This window comes from Salvelinus sp. IW2-2015, linkage group LG3 (assembly GCF_002910315.2).
Source record: "Salvelinus sp. IW2-2015 linkage group LG3, ASM291031v2, whole genome shotgun sequence".
In the NCBI taxonomy this organism is placed as follows: domain Eukaryota; kingdom Metazoa; phylum Chordata; class Actinopteri; order Salmoniformes; family Salmonidae; genus Salvelinus; species Salvelinus sp. IW2-2015.
Genome location: NC_036840.1, coordinates 28444503 through 28457897, shown reverse-complemented (window position 1 = coordinate 28457897; position 13395 = coordinate 28444503). Strand labels below are relative to the sequence as shown.

General features: G+C 42.8%; 1 protein-coding gene across 1 annotated transcript in view; it reads right to left on the bottom strand.

Annotated features, from left to right (window-relative positions):
* LOC111954133 (receptor-type tyrosine-protein phosphatase delta) overlaps nt 1–13395 on the bottom strand; it is a 612441-nt gene that overhangs the window by 236203 nt on the left and 362843 nt on the right. Inside the window, exon 9 of the mRNA XM_070435959.1 lies at nt 9356–9393. The gene's annotated coding sequence lies outside the window, so the exon portion shown is untranslated. The remainder of the gene's footprint in view (nt 1–9355; nt 9394–13395) is intronic.

Sequence of the window (13395 nt, the reverse complement as noted above, 5' to 3'; positions counted from 1 at the left end):
GGAATCAGGAGTAAGAGTTACTGCAGTTGTATTGATCTGTCTTAATTATAGGACTCAATATAAATATATTTGACTGCTTTCAGCTCGACCAGCAGCAGCCACTGTTATGGCAGAGTAAGTTGGCCAATCATTCCTAATGGCATGAGTTCAGCTGAACACACACACACACACACCACCCTGGGAATCAGGAGTAAGAGTTACTGCAGTTGTATTGATCTGTCTTAATTATAGGACTCAATATAAATATATTTGACTGCTTTCAGCTCGACCAGCAGCAGCCACTGTTATGGCAGAGTAAGTTGGCCAATCATTCCTAATGGCATGAGTTCAGCTGACTATCTCTAATAAAGATACAGGAGGCATACAATCTGTCTCYGAGACATGTTGTTAACTGATATATTCATATGGAGACCACAATTATACGGTTGTTTTCCCACTACAGTACGTTTGATGTGCTCCTACAATGACTGATACGTGGATGACAAAGAGTCATCCAAGTGAACAGGGTTGGATGTAGGTCCTGATTGCGAGGTGCACTCGTCGAGCTTCAAACTCCTGAGTAGATCATGGTAATTAAAACATAAATTGGAGCCATTGAAAGGCGCGCGGGAAAGACGGGCCCCTCAGCTAGGGTTATTGATTTCCCTGCATACTTCAAAACAATTGCTCTGATATGTGCACGGTAAAATATAGGAGCCTTTAGATAAAATCAATAGCAAACAAGCCGCCCGACCTCTCCAAACAATGGCCTGTGAATTACAATCAGCCAATTCTGCTGGGATTTGAGGGAGTAGGGAACAGATGACGGCRGCGTCCCAATTGGCATTTCATTCTCTACATAGTGCACTACGTWTCTGCACAACCGGTCAAATGTTTTAGAACACCTACTCATTCAAGGGTTTTTCTTTATTTGTACTATTTTCTACATTATATACTAATAGTGAAGACATCAAAACTATGAAATAACACATATGGAATCATATAGTTACCAAAAAAGTGTTAAACAAATTAAAATATATTATATATTTGAGATTCTTCAAAGTAGCCACTCTTTGCCTTTATTACAGCTTTGCACACTCTTGGCATTCTCTCAACCAGCTTCACCTTCACATTCTCCCAACAAGCCTAATTTCCTCCTGTAGCAAACTGGCTCTAATTAAGACCCTACAAGTATAGATAAACAGACAGAGGGAAAGCGCAAGAGAGACAGACAGATAGACAGATGGGTAGACAAATATAACAACGTTCACATTTCAACATTTGTGCAGAACTACATTGCAATACAAAAATCCAACACAATAACATCAGACACAGTGTCGTATGTGCACATAGCCCTGTGTCTCTTTCCTATCGGGCCAAAATAGCATGACAAACCAAAAAGAGAACAATAGCTATCCTCCGTCAGCCATGTGTTACAGCTAAGGGAGTGTTGGCTAAAACAGCCGCCGGCAGCAACCCATACTGCAACTCACACCTGAACCCCACTGCTCAGTTGGACTAAGTTGTGTCGGTAACTTAAAATGCTAAGTGGAGTGCGACGGAAGAGAACCAACAGAAGATWGGATGAAATATCAAATGATCTTTCTTGCGAAAGGTGAATTTGGTAGCACTTTACAATTAGATWCCCTTTATGAAGGCTGTTACCGTGGGTTTTATCACAAAGAGGGTTCACTGGATAGTTAAAGACTAAATAAATAGAGAAATTAAAACTATTTGGTTACTAGCTGTTTAACTTTGCTTAAACTGTTTAACTTTTAAAGTTATGTTGCCATTCAATCATCTTAGTCACGCAKTATTATTACTAAGAGTCCCATCTCTATAGACATAGATGAGCTAATAATACCACAATACCSCAAAGTGCTTATGAAGATGTTATACCAAATGAATAAGCATGTAATGACGCATGAATAGGCATGTAATAACCCATATGGCGTGTGATATTGCAGTCTCCGCTCTGATTGATGTGTCACATGTATCTAATGTAGCCTTTAATCCACGGGTAGAGTAATCCCTGATTTCCAGGGATGTCTCCCCTACCTCTTCCAGACTAATTCACATGCCCGATGCATCGTCCTTCAGTCCAGCCTTGTCAACCCTACATCTAGGGACAGCGAGAGTTCAGCCAGCACTGGCACTGAGGCGAGGCATGGAGGGAGAGAGGGAGAGAGGGAGAGAGGGAGAGAGAGAGAGAGAGAGAGAGAGAGAGAGAGAGAGAGAGAGAGGGGGAGGGAGAGAGGGAGAGAGAGAGAGAGAGGGGGAGGAGAGAGAGAGGGGGGGAAAGAGAGGATAGAGAGAGAGAGGGGAAAGGTTAAAGAGGTGGCTGGAGAGAGAGAGAGAGGTGGGGGAGAGAGGGTGTATTGTGGGTTTCCCTTCTAGCCGTACATCTTCAAAGCGTCTTTCATCACCTTGCCCCTGCCTGAGATGTCTACACACACACAAACACAAACACTCATATCACACAAATATGCCCATAAGTGCACAGACTCTGCTATTCACTCAACTGACACACTTACACAAATTATCTCTTTCACACACACGCACGCACACACACACACACACGCCTGACTAGCACGCCGCCTGGTCCAAAAATGTCTGCGATGAATGGGTCTCCGACACGATTCGACATTTCCTCCATTTCATTAATCCAAAATAGAGGATGGAAGGAGAACCAAAAATGTCTGCGATGAATGGGTCTCCGACACGATTCGACATTTCCTCCATTTCATTAATCCAAAATAGAGGATGGAAGGAGAAAAGGCAGGAGGCCAAAGCATAAAAAAAATGGTAAACAGGTGCAGAGGAACCTCACACACACACACACAGCTCTACGAAGCGCGGGGAAAGGCTATCGGGAGAGAACAGACAAAAGGAATTAAAACCGAAGCACTAACAGGAGCTGACAAGTCCAAGGCAGATTACTAATTATGCCTCAACTACCTCAGCCTGTTTCAACCACACCTCAGTACAGTAGGATAGTACCACACAGAGTAAGCCTATGTAGGCTAACGGAAGAGGTAAGATCCATTACAATGGTTTTGGAAAAAGGTTGCATATGAACATTTTTGCAATAAAACATTTCAGTTGATACATAGAAACTCTTTAATAATACATTTTTAAAATGAATCTTAATTAAAGAGTTGCCATTGTATGTGTAATAAATACTTCTAAAACATAATGTAACCTATASWCTGAGTATACAAAACATTAAGAACACCTGCTCTTTCCATTACATGGTGAATCCAGGTGAATCCAGGTAAAAGCTATGATCCCTTATTGTGATGTCACTTGTTAAATCCACTTCAAATCAGTGTAGATGAAGGAGAGGAAACAGGATAAAGAAGGATTTTTAAGTCTGGAGACAMTTGAGACATGGATTGGGTAATGTGTGCCATTCAGAGGGTGAATGGGCAAGACAAAATATTTTAGTGCCTTTTAATGYMGTATAGTAGTAGCTGCRAGGCTCACCAGTTTGTGTCAAGAACAGCAATGCTGCTGGGTTTTTTACGCTCAACAGTTTCCTGTATGTATCAAGAATGGTCCACCACTCAAAGGACATCCTGCCAACTTGACACAACCGTAGGAAGCATTGGAGTCAACATGGGCCAGCATCCCTGTGGAACACTTTCCACACCTTGTAGAGCCCATYCCAAACAAATTGAGGCTATTCTGAGGGAAGAAGGGTGGAGTGCAACTCTATATTAGGAAGGWGTTCTTAATGTTTGTATATTACTGAACTGTGTCACTTATCCATCTAGTTGAATTCAGTCTGAATATCCAAATKAAATGTTACATTATATCTTCGATTTCATTTCGAGAAGAGCATTAAGTAAGATCAATAATAACAAGGCTATGGTCTGATATTCTTTATCTGATATTAAACAGTAAAATAGCAGCAGTTATTTTGCGGCTGCTAACTTGAGATTTACACCACAGCAGAGGTTCTAATGTTTACTGTTGCATCTTTCACAGGGGTTCAATGGAAGTTCAGTGGGTTAGTCACCACATTAAGGGGGTTACCTGCCGTTCAACATTAGCAGGAAACCAATAATACATGGATTGTCTGACAGACAAAATGTCATGGTGAACCAAATGACATGATATTGTGGTGTAGCAGAAGTCAAACGGAAACTGGKACACATTCAAAGGCCCAATACCTATAGCCACAGGTTCTCACAATTTGGATGTGGATGGATGTGAATTGACTTGCATGTCTATTTGGTTTGAAGGAGATCATTGATTCTTGTTGAGGAGCTCCTAAATCACACACACACACACACACTCCGAGAGCACACGCGTGTCACATGTGAATGAGCGTTTTTAATGAACGGCCCGACGGCCCATTCCAAGGCCGCGCCAGCCTCGGTGCATTCCCATAATGCACCGCTCAGCTGCTAAAAGGGACGATGGGACGAGGGAGACGGCCGTGGTGCCATTTATCACTGTCAGATGCAGCTGAGCGCAAGTTCTTATTGGCTGGGCAGAACTCAGCGACTGCTAAAGCGGTACGCCGATCTCTCGCACAATTATAATTAAATAGTACGGAGAATAGAGCAGTGGGCTTTCTATCTCTGTTTTCTCTGATTCTTTCTCTCTCTAAGACTTCTATTCTGCCTGTGCCAGCACAAATGCAATGCAGTCCACAGACAATTCAAGTTAATAAAGAAAGGCAGCTACTGTAAAATGGTATGATATGCCTCCATTGTAGAAAAACAGCTGGGATATGATGGTGGTTGAAAATGTGTTATTACTCAACTACTGTAAAATGGTACGATATGCCTCCATTGTAGAAAAACAGCTGGYATATGATGGTGGTTGAAAATGTGTTATTACTCAGCTACTGTAAAATGGCACTATATGCCTCCATTGTAGAAAAACAGCTGGGATATGATGGGGGTTGAACATGTGTTTTACTCAGAGCTATTCTCTCCAAATGATTTGATGTTACACTGGTCAGGACCAACATGTTACAGTGGGACCTAGCTACACTGGAGCAGAGATTGTGATGTCAGTATGTCAAACACACAGCCCCCCCCCCCCCCCCGCCTCACGCACACATACAGATAGACACACACACACACAGCCCCCTTGCCACACACACAGACACCAAAAAAATGGCTCCAACAGAGAGGGCTGCCGTGCTTCTAGCCCTTAGGAAACTTTGCAGTATTTTTTTTTTTTATGAGTAATTTCTTATATCATTAGCCCAGAATAATTTTTTGTATTATTACATACAGATGGGAAGAACTTTTGGATATGGTGGTAACTCACCAGCATAACCAGCATTACGACCAGGAATACAACTTTCCCGAATCGGATCCTTTATTCATACGCCCCAGGGTAATTGAACTGGTTCCAGAGGCCGATCCAAACACCGCCGGCGGAAGAGAGGTACTCGGAGTGGACTACTAGTCTGACTCAGGAGGTGGGCACACCACCCACCACTTACGAGTATATTATATATTATATATTATCCAGTCTCAGTCTGAATCCATACAGCCAGTTGGGTTCTCAGTTCATCGCGCAGACAGGAATAAATATCTCTCCAGGAAGAAGAAGGGCATAGGTGTATGTTTCATGATTAACTACTCATGGTGTGATTGTGATAACAATCAAGTCAAGTCCTTTTGTTCACCTGACCTAGAATACCTCACAATCAAATGCCGACCGTATTACCTCCCAAGATAATTCTCTTCGGTTATAGTCACAGCCGTGTGTATTCCACCTCAAGKCGATACTATGACGGCCCTCAAAGAAACCTCACTGGACTTTATGCAAACTGGAAACCACATATCCTGAGGCCGCATTTACTGTAGCTGGGGATTTTAACAAAGCACATTTGAGGAAAACGTTACTGAAGTTCCATCAACCCATTGACTGTAGTACTTGCGCTACTAAAACACTCAACCACTGCTACTCCAACTTCCGGGATGCCTACAAGGCCCTGCCCCGCCCTCCCTTCAACAAATCTGATCACGACTCCATTTTACACCGCCCRTCCAATAGGCAGAAACTCAAACAAGAAGTACCCGTGCTATTCAACGCTAGCCTGACCAATCGGAATCCACACTTCAAGATTGTTTTGAACACGCGAACTGGGATATGTTCCGAGTAGCCTCCGAGAATAATATTGACGAATACACTAATACGGTGACTGAGTTTATCAAGAAGTGTATAGGAGATGTTGTACCAACTGTGACTATTAAAACCTACCCTAACCAGAAAAAGTGGACAGATGGCAGCATTCGCACAAAACGGAAAGCTCGAACCATCGCATTTAACCATGGCAAGGTAACTGGGAATACGYCCGAATACAAACAGTGTAGTCATTCCCTTCGTAAGGCAATCAAACAGGCAAAACGTCAGTATAGAGACAAAGTGGAGTCGCAATTCAACGGCTCAGACACAATGGTCACAGACAATCACCGACTACAAAGGGAAAACCAGCCACATCACGTTTTGCTTCCGTACAAGCTAAACACCTTTGCCCGCTTTCAGGGCAACACAGTGCCACCGACACGGCCCGCTACCAAGGACTGTGGGCTCTCCTTCTCCATGGCTGACGTGACTAAGACACTTAAGCACATTAACCCTCGCAAGGCTGCCGGCCCAGACAGCATCCCTAGCCACATCCTCAGAGCATGCGCAGACCACCTGGCTGTAGTGTTTACAGACATATTCATTCTCTCCCTATCACAGTCTGCTGTCCCCACATGCTTCAAGATGTCCACCATTGTWCCTGTATCCAAGAAAGCAAAGGTAACTGAACTAAATGACTATTGCCCCGTAGCACTCAKTTCTGTCATCATGAAGTGCTTTGAGTGTCACGACTTCTGCCGAAGTCAATGCCTCTCCTTGTTCGGGCGGTGTTCGGCGTGAGTCTGTGAGTATAACATAACTTATTTGGCCAAACCATCTAGGAATTTTCTTTTTTGAGGTGACAGTGTTTTCAATGAATTTCTATGTGGATCTAGATTTCTAAGGCACTTGCTTGCAGTTCCTATCACTTCCACTGGATGTCAACAGTCTTTAGAAATTGGTTGATGTTTTTCCTTTGTGTAATGAAGAAGTAGGGCTGTTCAGAACGAGGGTGGAGTCTAGTGTACTGTTGTGGTTGGGGCGCTCGACCTGAAAGCTCGCTCCAATTTGTTTTTATCCGCTATTGAACGCAGTTTATCCCATCTTAAATTTTWGAGATTATTTACATAAAAAATACCTAAAGTTGTATTAGGAAAGTTGTTTGAAATGTTTGGACAAAGATTACAGGTAACTTATTAGATATTTTGTAGTCATGATGCGCGAGTTGGAACCGGTGTTTTTCTGGATCAAACGCTCCAAATAAATMGACATTTTGGAGATATAACCATCAATCAATCAATCAAGTTTATTTTATATAGCCCTTRGTACATCAGCTAATATCTCGAAGTGCTGTACAGAAACCCAGCCTAAAACCCCAAACAGCAAGCAATGCAGGTGTAGAAGCACGACTGAATTAATCGAACAAAAGGACCATTTGTGATGTTTATGGGACATATTGGAGTGCCAAGAGGAAGCTCTTCAAAGGTAATAATTATATCGTTATTTCTGAGTTTTGTGTCGCGCCTGGCGGGATGAAATATGATTGTCTGTGTTTGTTTGATGGYGTGCTGTCCTCAGATAATRGCATGGTTTGCTTTTGCCGTAAAGCCTTTTTGAAATCTGACACCGTGGCTGGATTAACAAGAAGTTAAGCTTTATTTTGACATATTGCATGTGTATTTTCAAGAATGTTAAATATTTCCAATTRTGTAGTTTGAATTTGGCGCCCTGCACTTTCACTGGATGTTGGTCAGGTGGGAKGGTAGTGTCCCATCTAGCCTAGAGAGGTTAACTATAGCATTCAACACCATAGTACCCTCCAAGCTCATCATTAAGCTTGAGGCCCTAGGTCTGAACCCCACCCTGTGCAACTGGGTCCTGGACTTCCTGACGGGCCGCCCCCACCTCCACTTCACTGATCCTCAACACAGGGGCCCCACAAGGATGAGTGCTCAGCCCCCTCCTGTACTCCATGTTCACACATGAGTGCGAGCCACGCACGCCTCCAACTCAATCATCAAGTTTGCAGATGACACAACAGCAGTAGGCCTGATCACCAACAATGACGAAATAGCCTACAAGGAGGATGTGAGGGCCAATGGAGTGTGAAAATAACCTCTCACCCAARGTCAACAAAACAAAGAAGCTGATCGTGGACTTCAGAAAACAGCAGAGGGAGCACCGCCCTATCCACATCGATGCAGTGGAGAAGGTGGAAAGCGTCAAGTTCCTCGGCGTACACATCACTGACAAACTGAAATGGTCCACCCATACAGACAGTGTGGTAAAGAAGGAGCAACAGCGCCTCTTCAACCTCAGGAGGCTGAAGAAATTTGGCTTGGCACCTAAAACCCTCACTAACTTTTACAGATGCACAAATGAGAGCATCCTGTTGGGCTGTATCACCGCCTGGTACGGCAAATGCACCGCCCGCAACCGCAGGGCTCTCCAGAGGGTGGTGCTGTGTGTACAACGCATCACCGGGAGCAAACTATCTGCCCTCCAGAACACCTACAGCACCAGAAGTCACATTAAGGCCAAAAAAATWATCAAGGACAACAACCACCCTAGCCACTGCCTGTTCACARCGRTATCATCCAGAAGGCGAAGTCAGTACAGGTGCATCAAAGCTGGGACGAGAGACTGAAAAACAGCTTCTATCTCAAGGCCATCAGACTGTTAAACGCCATCACTAGCACATTAGATGCTGCTGCCCTATATACACAGATATCAAATCACTGGCCACTTTAATAATGGAACACTAGTCACTTTAATAACATTTACATATTTTGCATAACTCATCTCATATGTATATACAGTATGTATACTGTATTCTATCCTATTCTACTGTACCTTAGTCTATGCCGCTCTGACATTGCTCGCCCACATATGTATATATTCTTAATTCCATTCCTTTACTTTAGATGTGTGTGTATTGCTGTGAAATTGTTATATATTACTTGTTAGATATTACTGCACTGTTAGAGTTAGAAACACAAGCAATTCGCTACACCCACAATAACATCCGCTAAACATGTGTATGTGACAATTTGACGTGACTTGACAAACACACAGCCTCACTCACTGTCACATGACAATGTACATGCCAACTTTGTCAGTCTCTATGAGTCATTCTAATGAACTTAGTGTCAACCAAAGGTCGACGTTTCTGACAGAATCAATGTGACTTATGGACCATCATGATGTGTATCTGCAAATTGCATATGAGATCACTATCACTATCACATCCACACAAACACGACAAAACACACTCGCCTACCTTCAAGCACCCAAGCAACTGTCCCAATGATTCAAGAGCTGTAAGGCAAAAAAATACACATTAGATCACAAATCAATTAATCAACCTCTACTGTTTAAATGGGAATATGAAACTTGGTCTCATGATGCAAGGCATACATGGAAACTTACACYACTTCTTGATCATAATCAACCAAACACATTGTGAGTTGTACTAACACAGTGAGAATCCAGTACTTGTGTCCGTTGCTTCATACAGTATAAAGGGCAAAGCATTTATTACGAGCAGATTACATTTGGCAGGCATATGTGTCTGCACTTATGCCTCCTAATTCTGCCTTGTTAAGAACTTCCCACGGCGATATTCAATCACTGCTCCGATGTGGTTTGTCTCCCATTTACTTCCCTGGGCAAAAAAGTTCATTCTACAAAGGGATAGTGGGGTAGTTTCAGAGAGGGGTGGGGGGCACTGAGATGATTTCATTTTAGCGACTGCTTAATTAAAATGTGGACGGCACTCAAAAGGTCAGAGATTGTGGCTTGGGCGCATTGCTACTGATTGCGTGCATATAGTGTCACTCAAGGTCTCCTAGATTAATCCGCTGTTCACTTGCAGTCGAAGAAACAAAATTAGTTCTTCTTCTGATAAACAAGAAATCTGTATTCTCAGTTTCCCCCTTTCTGGCCAGTCYAAAGATAAAGTAGAGGTTTTGTGCTGTTGCCAGCGTAATTGATTTTGGCCGGAGCGTATGATTGCAGAGTKTATGGAGGCTATAAGTGTTGTATGTGAATGGCTACTGTCGAAGTMGCGACGGCTGGAATATAAGCTTAGTTTATATGCATACTGTAGAGCACAGTCGTTAAGGAGAAATGGTCATTTGATATACAGTGCATTTGGAAAGTATTCATACTCCTGGATTTTCCCCAAATTTTGTTACATTTCAGCCTTATTCTAAAAGGCATGAAATATTTTTTTCCCTCATCAATCTACACACAATACCCCACAATGACAAAGCAACAACTTTTTTTGGGGGGGGGTCATTTTTCTGAGCAAATTTTTATTATTTATTAAATTTTATTGTTGGACATAAAAGACAGCAAATCATCTCCAAGTGATTTTAATTTCGGAAATCTGTTCCCAAGTATTCCCATGCATAATAGCGAGACTTGTGATCGTATCCAAATGTAAGCAAGGTTTGAAATGATTATGTTTTAGTGAAATATCTTCATGGGCTTCTTGCAGTCATTTTGCAGTCTACAAATTATTTATAATTATATTCCGGCCCATCCACTCAAAAAGATCGTCCCACAGCTGAATATAGATGATGATCAACAAGCATTTCACTACACCTGCAAAAACATCTGCTAAATATGTGTATGTGACCAATACAATTTAATTTGATCCCTTCTATAGGCAATGTTTCAGTGAGTGAWTGAAAACTACACTTCATTATTGATACATATGCGTCCATTCATACAAATTGCTTCTTGGAAATCAGTCGAGCTACAATGCTACTTTTTGCTTGAAAATGGTTGAAAGGCCCATTTCGAAACAACCCAACCATCTGCTCTCCCCTACTGATGATAATAGATGCTCTCTAATTTGATTGATGACTAGCTGCCGTCTGTGAAAGGTCAGTAAGCATTTGCCAGAGGAGGCACTGTGTACATACAGTAGCCCCAATTGGATTGCAGAAACAGGGAGGTGATACGATAGGGGAGGGTTGGGGAATGAAAGGAATAGACTGAATCAACAGGTTTGATAAATTCCTCTAAAACTGMCCCTATCTCTGGGACTGGTGGCGGCATGACAAGAAGGAATGTCGCTCCAGATTAATTGTAGTGATCAGCAGGCAGCGAGAGGGGTAAACGTCAGGTCCTGACTGCCTCCATGATTTATAACCAATAATTCTGCATGAATGGGGCCTCCGAGGCACTATCAGGACCCCGCAGGGGGCCCACTTTGAGACACAAATAGGGTTGAAATCCATCTGTTTCCTGTGTGCTGATATGTTATGAGAGTGTGCACGGCAGCGCACCATCTTGAATTTCAGGAGCCCCACGAAAATGAAACTGGCCAGTGTGAGAGAGGTATCTTCCCCTGAAAAAGACCTGTGCCAGTCTGAAATTACTCTCATCCACTGTCACAAAGGTTTCCTTTTTGCTATAGAACGGTTTTCAGTATTCACCATATGCAATGCCATTAGTGAATATTATTGAGTAAAAACCCTCCAGGATCATACTACACCAASAAGTCGACTGAATGTGCTACAATATCCGTTCAAATAWAATAACACATTTTATTTCTGAATARATGGTTGACTGACTTKATTTGAAGATGTGTGGCACACTGTTTAATTCAGCAGTGCCAGAAATGCGGTTCAATGTTATTTTAATTCCAGACAGATCATYGTTGAAATTATAGTCAAATGGTATTTACACCATCTCTGTCTCTGAGATTCAACACTGGCCTACAGCAACTTCCTTAAGAGTATCAATCTGAAAGGGGTACAGTAAGACAGAGGATTTACAAACACATCTCCACCTAAAACCCACAAGCAATCCTGAACATTCTACGATATTGACTATAGAACTCACACCAACACTGTGTAAAACTGAAAAAGAACCATACAGGATTTATCAAAGTCAGATTGGGAGCAACACGTTAAACAGAATCACAACACCACGTTGGACTAATGTGTTAAATAAACACAATACCCATCCAGCTGCAGCTTTACGGCAGATCCTAGTTTATGTCTTTAATATCTACATATAATGAAAGTCACACATGTAACGACCTCCTTAAAAATCCCATCTGCTGCACAACAGCACCACCAAAGGCAAAATGAGAAAGACAGAGAGACAGAGATTGAAAACCGGTGAAGCCTAAACTAATTCCCGATTTCGAGGATCTGTAAAACCACGGACCTTGGGCTCAGGGTCAGTTTCCTTTGGTGGGCGATCACGCCATCCCTCCACCTCCTCCCCTTTACCCCTATTCTTCTCTCTCTCTCGCTCTCTCTCTCTCTAAGAAGAAGAAGAATTCTCTGGCCGCGCCCTCCTGACAACCACCAATCAACCCGGGTGCAAWTTAAAAAGCCTTCAACAGCTGCCATTCCACCGGGCTGGCCATCAGTCCAGCTGCCAGAGAGCCAGACAAGGATTRTGCTCAAGTCAAGCAAACTTTGAAAGGCATGTTTGTTTCCCCCCTGTTGCAAATGGAGGTGAAATACTATTTTCCCCTAAACAGACTTAGTCAAAGAGAATACATTTTTAAACTAGTGATACACTATGAAAAATGTCCAAGCAACTCAGATTTTTTTTTGAGAGAGGATAAAATCCGCTCATGCCAGAAGTGAAGACAAAATGATGAAATGGGTACAGGTATATTTGCAACCGATGTCATCCAAATGTTTCAAAACAAGGGAAATGCTTGCTGCCCTTTTAGTGCACTCCGACAAAAGATATCTCTTGTTCACTTCCTCTGCTGGGGTTTGCCGTTTGCCTCATGCTGATTTTGCCTGCTTTGCCAGTGTGTGTGTGTGTGTGTGTGTGTGTGTGTGTGTGTGTGTGTGTGTGTGTGTGTGTGTGTGTGTCTGTGTGTTGTGGTGAGTTTAGTGTGTGTGTTGTGTTCTGAGTCCAGTTGGCTGCCTGCTGCTGTGCAGTTCGCCGTTCCATATGTCTTGGTCAAAATATCCACGACGCAGCGTGGCTGCGAATGAGAATTAAATCTCTCCAACTGGTATTTCCCTCATGTAACGCAAACAAAACAGATTGGTGGCTGCCAGGTCTGCTGCATTGTGAAATGCAACAAACTGGCTCATGCATCGTTCAGTATAGGCCATGTTGCTCCGGTAGTCCCGTCCACATGTTTGTATTGTTTTAGAAAGAATAAAACGTCTGTGGATATTTTCCGCCTCTGAATAGCAAACCAGGACATGGATGTGAAAACAGCTGTTGCTGTACTGTTGTAGCATTTTAACAAATGGGGAGATACTTTACTCTAGACTATCGTTTGGTAGTTTGAGTGCATTGACAGGTGAAGTCAGTGGGTATTTCCCT